This window comes from Saccostrea cucullata, unplaced genomic scaffold (assembly GCF_032062105.1).
Source record: "Saccostrea cucullata isolate Sc308-1 unplaced genomic scaffold, CSIRO_AGI_Scuc_v1 ctg523, whole genome shotgun sequence".
In the NCBI taxonomy this organism is placed as follows: domain Eukaryota; kingdom Metazoa; phylum Mollusca; class Bivalvia; order Ostreida; family Ostreidae; genus Saccostrea; species Saccostrea cuccullata.
Window position 1 is genome coordinate 75,597 of NW_026920820.1, and position 8,974 is coordinate 84,570.

An 8,974-nucleotide genomic window follows, 5' to 3' on the forward strand; every position below is an offset into this window, starting at 1 on the left:
CTCTGTGGTATTATTTATCTCAAGCTCACCGGGATACATCCTAATCATTGTTAATTTACAATAATATAGCTAAATGTCGAGTTGAAGGCCACAACAAGGGTTTTGTTCTCTTTACTCATAAGATTTTGGAAAAGCTAAATATATATATCACCCACTCAGAAATGCATTCTCATTGTTATTAGATTTCTTTTTTGCTTTATTGCATAAAACTGTGACAGAAAAAATACACACAACAACTGGAACTTCCACAATTGGCCATATAATTTTGGAAAAAGATTTCTTATCGATTGAAGTAAATTGTCTATTTGCATTCGCCGTTTTCATTTGCGTTGCCGTAGAATTTAAATCTGGCTGAGCTGTTGTATCAGATATGGCTTGGGTTACTGCCCATGTAGCAGTAATATTCTGGTCCACTGTTTCATTATATGGGCATTCTCATCTGAACATTAATATTACTCCATCACAGATGATAGCACCAGTACCAGTACTGCAATACATTGGATTATTATCAGAAATATAAAACTAAATGCATTTGAAAGTGAAAGGGAATTTTTAATGTCTGAAATTTGTTTGTGTATTAGATGAAGAGTATTGTTATACTTCTACATGTATTTGGTTCTACAAAGACATGAACTGTCTTCATACATTATATTATATACTTATATTTTTCTTGAATTTCATGAAATTACAAATAAAGACGTGTGTTCCTAACGTGAATTTATATCAAATAATCCATGGAATAAAATAACTTTAAATTGACATCTTTAATCTACAAAATGTGAAACATATACTTATAGAACTTTTTGTTTGAGTATCCCTGTGAAATAAATGTAAAATGCATATTTGAAGAGGTCCATATTTGCTCTGCTTGGCTTTGAGAGTGATTATTGTTCGTTTTTTTATTTATCTAAACTACTGGATTTATTTCAACGGCAGGATATCGGAAGCCGAAGTATAAAAAAAAATCTATAACTAGATCTGTATAAGAGAGCTGAAGTAAGAATTTCTGCGACTGAACGGTTTGTAATCACACCTTTGTTCGTGGGGGGACCAACGTTAGTGGAATTGTGGGATACTCTTTCTTTCAAATTGAGATTCAAAACGAACATTCAATAACTCAGTTTGTTCGTTTCATTTCCGTTTTGAACATTGTCGAGTACGTAGCGACTTGTTTCTTTAGGGTCCGATAAATTGTAATATTATTATATATAATGTGTATCTATTATATACATGTATGTAGCATATAATATGTATGTATATACATATGTATGTTTATAACATGTACATGTATAAAGTGATGGTATTCTTCATAATGTTTTAGCTCACCTGAGCCGAAGGATCAAGTGAGCTTTCCTGATCACATTTTGTCCGTCGTCCGTCTAGCTGTCCGTCCGTCCTTCTGTCTGTCCGTTTGTCTGTCAACTTTTCACATTTTTGACTTCTTCTCAAGAACCACTGGGCCAATTTTGACCAAACTTTGTACAACGCATCCTTGGGTAAAGGGAAATTTAAATTGTTAAAATGAAGGGCCAAGTCCCTTCACAAGGGGGAGATAATCAAGAAAAGACAAAATAGGGTGGGGTCATTAAAAAATCTTCTCAAGAACCACAAGGCCAGAAAAACTGAAAGCTATGTATGGAAGCATCCTAAGGTAGTGTAGATTCTAAATTGTACAAATCATGAGCCCCGGGGGTTGGACGGGGCCACGATGGGGAATCAAAGTTTTACATAGAAATATATATAGGAAAATCTTTAAAAATCTTTTTCTCAAGAACCACAGAGCCAGAAAAGCTGAAACTTATGTGGAAGCATCCTGATGTAGTGTAGATTTTAAATTGCACAAATCATGACCCCCGGAGGTTGGGCGGGGCCACAATGGGGAATCAAAGTATTACATAGAAATATACAGGAAAAATCTTCAAAAATCTTCTTCTCAAGAAACACAGGGCCAGAAAAGCTGAAACTTAAGTGGAAGCATCCTTGGGTAGTGTAGATTCTAAATTGTTCAAATCAGGACCCCCGGGGGTTGGGCGGGACCACAATGGGGAATCAAGGTTTTACATCGAAATATATAAGAAAAATCTTTGAAAATCTTCTTGTCATGAACCACAGGGCCAGAAAAGCTGAAACGCATGTGGAAGCATCCCGGGATAGTGTAAATTTTAAATTGTTCAAATCATGACCCATGGGTTTAGGGCGGGGCCACAATGGGGAATCAAGGTTTTACATAGAAATATATAGGAAAAATTTTGAAAATCTTCTCCTCAAGAACAACAGGGCCAGAAAAGCTGAAACCTATGTGGAAGCATTCCGGGGTAGTGTAGATTTAAATTGTTCAAATCATGATCCCCGGGGGTAGGACCGGGCCACAATGGGGAATAAAAGTTTTACATAGAAATATATAGGAAAAATCTTCAAAAATGTTCTTCTCAAGCACCACAAGGCCAGAAAAGCTGAAACTTATGTGGAAGCATTCTGGGGTAGTGTAGATTTTAAATTGTTCAAATCATGACCCCCGGGGGTAGGGCGGGGCCACAATGGGGAATCAAATTATTACATAGAAATATATAGGAACAATCTTTGAAAATCTTCTCCTTAAGAACAACAGTGCCAGAAAAGCTGAAACCTATGTGGAAGCATTCCGGGGTAGTGTAGATTTTAAATTGTTCAAATCATGATCCCCGGGGGTTGGGCGGGGCCACAATGGGGAATAAAAGTTTTACATAGAAATATATAGGAAAAAATCTTCAAAAATGTTCTTGTCTTGAACCACAGGGCCAGAAAAGCTGAAACTTATGTGGAAGCATCCTGGGGTAGTGTAGATTTTAAATTGTTCAAATCATGTCCCCCGGGGGTAGGGCGGGGCCACAATGGGGAATCAAAGTATTACATAGAAATATATAGGAAAAATCTTTGAAAATCTTCTTGTTATGAACCACAGGGCCAGAAAAGCTGAAACGCATGTGGAAACATCCCGGGATAGTGTAAATTTTAAATTGTTCAAATCATGACCCCCGGGTTTAGGGCGGGGCCACAATGGGGAATCAGAGTATTACATAGAAATATATAGGAAAAATATTTGAAAATCTTCTCCTCAAGAACCACAGGCCCAGAAAAGCTGAAACATATGTGGAAGCATCCTGGGGTAGTGTAGATTTCAAATTGTACAAATCATGAGCCCCGGAGGTTGGGCGGGGCCACAATGGGGGATCAAAGTTTTACATATAAATATATAGGAAATATCTTCAAAGATCTTCTTCTCTTGAACCACAAGGCCAGATAAGCTGAAACTTATGTGGAAGCATCCTTGGGTAGTGTAGATTTCAAATTGTACAAATCATGACCCCCGGAGGTTGGGCGGGGCCACAATAGGGAATCAAAGTTTTACATATAAATATATAGGAAAAATCTTCAAAAATCTTCTTGTCTTGAACCACAGGGCCAGAAAAGCTGAAACTTATGTGGAAGCATCCTGGGGTAGTGTAGATTTCAAATTGTTTAAATCATGACCCCCGGGGGTAGGGCGTGGCCACAATGGGGAATCAAAGTATTACATAGAAATATATAGGAACATTCTTTGAAAATCTTCTCCTTAAGAACAACAGGGCCAGAAAAGCTTAAACCTATGTGGAAGCATTCCGGGGTAGTGTAGATTTTAAATTGTTCAAAACATGACCCCCGGGGTAGGGCAGAGCCACAATGGGGAATCAAATTATTACATAGATATATAGGGAAAATCCTTGACAATCATCTCCTCAAGAACCACAGGCCCAGAAAAGCTGAAAACTATGTGGAAGCATCCTTGGGTAGTGTAGATTTTAAATTGTACAAATCATGACCCCCGGGTGTAGTACGAGGCCACAATGGGGAATAAAAGTTTTACATAGAAATATATAATAAAAATCTTCGAAAATCTTCTTGTCATGAACCACAGAGCCAGAAAAGCTGAAACTTATGTGGAAGCATCCTTGGGTAGTGTAGATTCTAAATTGTTCAAATCATGACCCACGGGGGTTAGGCGGGACCACAATGGGAAATCAAAGTATTACATAGAAATATATAGGAAAAATCTTTGAAAATCTTCTCCTTAAGAAGAACAGGGCCAGAAAACCTGAAACCTATGTGGAAGCATTCCGGGGTAGTGTAGATTTTAAATTGTTCAAAACATAACCCCTGGGGGTAGGGCGGGGCCACAATGGGGAATCAAAGTATTACAGAGAAATATATAGGGAAAATCTTTGAAAATCTTCTCCTCAAGAACCACAGGCCCAGAAAAGCTGAAACCTATGTGGAAGCATCCTTGGGTAGTGTAGATTTTAAATTGTACAAATCATGACCCCCGGGGTAGGACGGGGCCACGATGGGGAATAAAAGTTTTACATAGAAATATATAGAACAAATCTTTAAAAATCTTCTTCTCAAGAACCACTTTGCCAGGATACCTGAAACTTATGTGGAAGCATCCTTGGGTAGTGTAGATTCTAAATTATACAAATCATGACCCCCGGGGTAGGGCGGGGCCACAATGGGGAATCAAGGTATTACATAGAAATATATAGGGAAAATCTTTGATAATCTTCTCCTCAAGAACCACAGGCCCAGAAAAGCTGAAACCTATGTGGAAGCATCCTGGGGTAGTGTAGATTTCAAATTGTCTAAATTGTGAGCAGTGGGGTAGGGGGTCATAGTATGTATTACAAGGGGGGAATCTAGTAAAGAACAGAATGGTCAAAGCTTCTCAGGTGAGCGATGTGGCCCATGGGCCTCTTTTTTTTAATATTTCGATCATCACAAAGTATTCATTTTAATTATTTGAAAATAAACATCTTATTTCGATTTTTTAAAGGCAAATCAAGTCAATGCAATCATGCACTATTTTTAAGTGACCTAGTTTATATGACATGGTTACAATAATAATTAACTGCGTATATGTTTTGAAAGTGTAGAAATGAAAGATGCGTAGTACTTTACTATAATTTTAACATACCCTACATGAAGACGGATAATTATTACAAAAGTAAGTTTTGCAACTTCTCTTATAATTGCTTTTCCTAAGCTGTAGTAGGTGCAATATACTAAATACATACAAGAATGAATATCACGGTAAACAATGAGAAAATATTTTGGGTCAAACTGAATATAATTATAACCCCCCCCCCCCTTGAAAGGCGGAAGAGTAGATATACTGATATAGTGGTCAGGATGTCTGTGTATGTGTACGTACATTTTCCTCCATCTGTCTCTAATCCGCAACTCTTCTTAAACAAATGAATGATATTTGATACACGTGTAAGACTTCAACAAAATCTTTGTTTAGTGCCATTTTGCACCGACTGTTTTAGTTTTTGATCAGACACATGTTTTCGGTTTCATAACAAAACATGGACAATGCCATTCTTTCTATTTAATATTGAAAGGTACCAATCTCTTATCTGCAATTCTTTCAATACCACGTACAGTCCAGTCCAATACGAAAATTCGTAATATTACGAAAAAACGTAAGATTACGAGAAAGCGTAATATTACAAGTTATCTTAATATAAAACTGATGTTACAATTTTTCGTAATGTAGTTAAATTACGAATACGCGTAATATAGCAGATTGAAAGAGACTACATTACAAGTTTTTGCAATCCAAGACAAATTCAAGCATTGCAAGAAATTGAGTGGCGGGTAGCAAAGTATGACGTTTACTACGAGATGTCACGAGCGATAACTTGCACGGCTCTTACTGAGGTTTGAATTCGGTGTATTTCAATAAGAATTGCCCGAACAGTTGAATTATGAGACGAGGGTGTGATTTTTAGGGTAGACTTCGCAAGAAAAGTAGGGAGTTCGGGTGATTTAGACCAATGCGACCAATCTGCTATATTATGCGTATTCGTAATTTAACTACATTACGAAAAATTGTAATATAAGTTTAATATTACGATAACTTGTAATATTACGCTTTCTCGTAATCTTCCGGTTTTTTTTTTTTTTTTTGTTTTTTGTTTTTTGTTTTTTTTTTGTTGTAATATTACGAATTTCGTATTGGACTAGACTGACGTAATAAGATGGAAAAATACTTTGACGTTTTCATAAAACATCTTATTTTACTTTATAATCTGCCAATTATTTCATGTCTTCCAGAGCAAAAGGCAGACTTTGCCATTATAATCATATAGAAGGCGGGGTGGGTGGGAATGGCAGGGGTGTAAGAATTATTTAGTTAGCTAAATGTTCAAAATACATCTAGTTTTATCTTGATTTTAACTTTATTGAGCACTGAATTGATTCATCCGATTTTGTTCAATCCTTTTTTGATTAAAGAACAGAATATACAAAGAGTTATGTTGCTAGTCTGACATTTGGAAAATTGTTTAAGAGTAACTTTAAATGTATCTTAAATGAAAATAATTCTTATTTCATTGACAAACAAAATTTATTTGGGAGATAATATAGAGACAAAAAAAAAAACAATCAAGAGAGCAAAACAATCAAGACAATAAAGAAAGTACCAACTTCGAAACAGAATCAATTTGTGTAACATTAATATATAAAAATATGATTTATACATTGAACATTCAAGGGAGCAAAAAGGTGACATACATGTGTTTATGGCTGAAAAGGTTTTTGAGAATGCCTACTTTGACCTTATGTGGCCATTCTTTTTTATATAAATACAATGTATAACTTAAAATTTATTTAATAGATTTTTTTTATTTACATTATTTTATCAATTCTATCTCAAATGTTTTTGAAAAGAGATGTTCGATACCATTAAAAAATCTGAGAACAATAATCGATTTTTAACCTTTAATCTCTTCTATTAATTTGTATTTAAGCTTGTATAATCCTTCATTGTTTTTGTTCGTCAGAGATAAACCTACCAATAAATAACATACAAACACTGCATGATTTTCATCCTTTAGAACATGCTATAAAGTAAATTATGATCGATGAATTTTCAAATTGAATTTTATAAATGTAAACACTTACCTGAACATATACGCAATGTTGAAATCAAAAATGTTAAAATTCCGTTTTTAAAGACCAGAAAGATAAACAATCCCTTTCCTTTTTCATGTTTTTGTTAATGAAAACTTAAAATATCGAACTGGTAGCTATATGCTTTCTTAAGTTTTTAAGGTCAATGGAAGACATATCTAGAAATAGATACACGTTACGCAGTGAAACTCTTTAAAAATAGAACTGTAAATACCCATCATGCTATTCTTAGATTAATTGAAGTCTGCAGTTTATTGATCTTTTTAGTAAATTCTCGCTAAAGAGCGTATATGACCTGTATAGTTCTGCAAATTCTTACAGGTGGTTGGCAAGTGAAAGTAAGAGGAAGGAGGGGAAGGAAATACTTTTTTTTATTTGAATGAAAAAATAAAATAGATTTTTTTCTTGTTTTAATAATACTTTTTACAATATATAAATAAATTAAAAATCGTTAGAAAATAATTTAAAATTTTAAAAAGGTAATAAAAAAAGAAGATGGTACGGTTTTGGCTTGATTATGCCCTAAAAATTTAATGTTCTGAAAAAGTTCTCAAAATGCATTAAAAAATAGTTGAGTCTAGATGAATATGATAAATTAATAAAGATTATAGCATGAAGTAGGACCATTTTGAATATACGACGTCACTAATTTGGTACATTTCTAAGTTTGATGCAGAAAAGCCTCAGAATGACTCATTTCTGTGCTTCTTTCCTTTAGAAAATAGTGTCTGCCACCGTCGCCCACTTCAATTTTTGGATATATTACATGTATAATGTAAACTGCTTTGAGAAATCACATACTGTAAAATCACATATTTTCGTGGGGTCAAATTTTCGTGGTTTGAGGAAAAAAATTTGATTCATGGGGATTTGATTTCGTGGATGAAAACCTTTTTAGTAGTTGTGCATGTAGAAATTTACATTTCGTGGTGGACATAAATTCGTGGGTCTCTTCAAACCACGAAAACAACGAAAATTAAACCCCCACGAAAATTAGTGATTTCACAGTATATCAAAATCTTTGTGGGCGACGGTGGCTGAGTATGTTTTCTGAAAGCAAATTCCACTGAAAATTAATGTCTCCTGCAACTTTTTAAGAAAATACGGGAAAATGCACCAGTTCATGTCGTCACAATTACCATATAGGAGTTCATATGAGAAAAACGATTTAAATATTCTGACTGCATAAGAATTCCTATGATTCAGAAAGAAGGAATTTTAATTTTTTATATCACATTCATATTTTTGAAAAATACAGGGCTTAATTTGTATTGTAACTGTACATTCTTCTTTGTTGAATATAGATGTGTAACACAAATGCTTGGTAAGTACAGTCATGGAATGAGTTTTAGGCGATACATATAGACCCTTAGGTCAAGTCACACAGGTCGTCTCACATTCTACATGAATTATGTTTGATCATAGTCCAAATTTAACCCCGATTCATTCTGTGTCCCACGTTATCCGTTTCATTTTCTGTTCCAAGAAAATATGCATACATATAGTCGATAGCAGAAGGGGTAAGTTCTTAAATGAGTCTAAGTTGAATTTTTTGACACATAGGTTTAAAATTTGAATATGTTCTCTTCACAAAATACAACCAGGTTGGCTATTTGGACTATTTTATATTCTATATTTGTTATTCATTATTTCAAGATATATGTGGAAAAAACGAACAATATTCAAGCTCTGATGTCCATTCTAACAAAATAAATGGAAGTGTGTGCGGGAAATTATGGGAAAATTAACCGACAATTCAGCGTGTTAATAATGGCCACAATTACCTATATGTAAAATGTCAGTCAGCATCTGACGCAATGACAGATTATATTAAAGGTTTTCTGACAAGGTCATTAAATTGACCATAGAACCTTCGGAATGATGTTTTAAACATGACTTGTGATATGCTAGTTCTACCAATTTGTTTGTTACATAAAACACATTTGTTTAAAATTGTTATATGAAATATTTGGAGATAACGAAC

General features: G+C 34.5%; 1 long non-coding RNA gene across 1 annotated transcript; it reads right to left on the reverse strand.

Moving 5' to 3' along the window:
• Positions 1-172: 172 nt before the first annotated feature.
• LOC134258337 (uncharacterized) lies at positions 173-7,120 on the reverse strand. The gene is made up of 2 exons (XR_009990149.1): positions 6,982-7,120; positions 173-487 (listed from the first exon to the last, which is right to left on the reverse strand). It is a non-coding gene; the product is annotated as an uncharacterized LOC134258337 (long non-coding RNA).
• Positions 7,121-8,974: the final 1,854 nt, after the last annotated feature.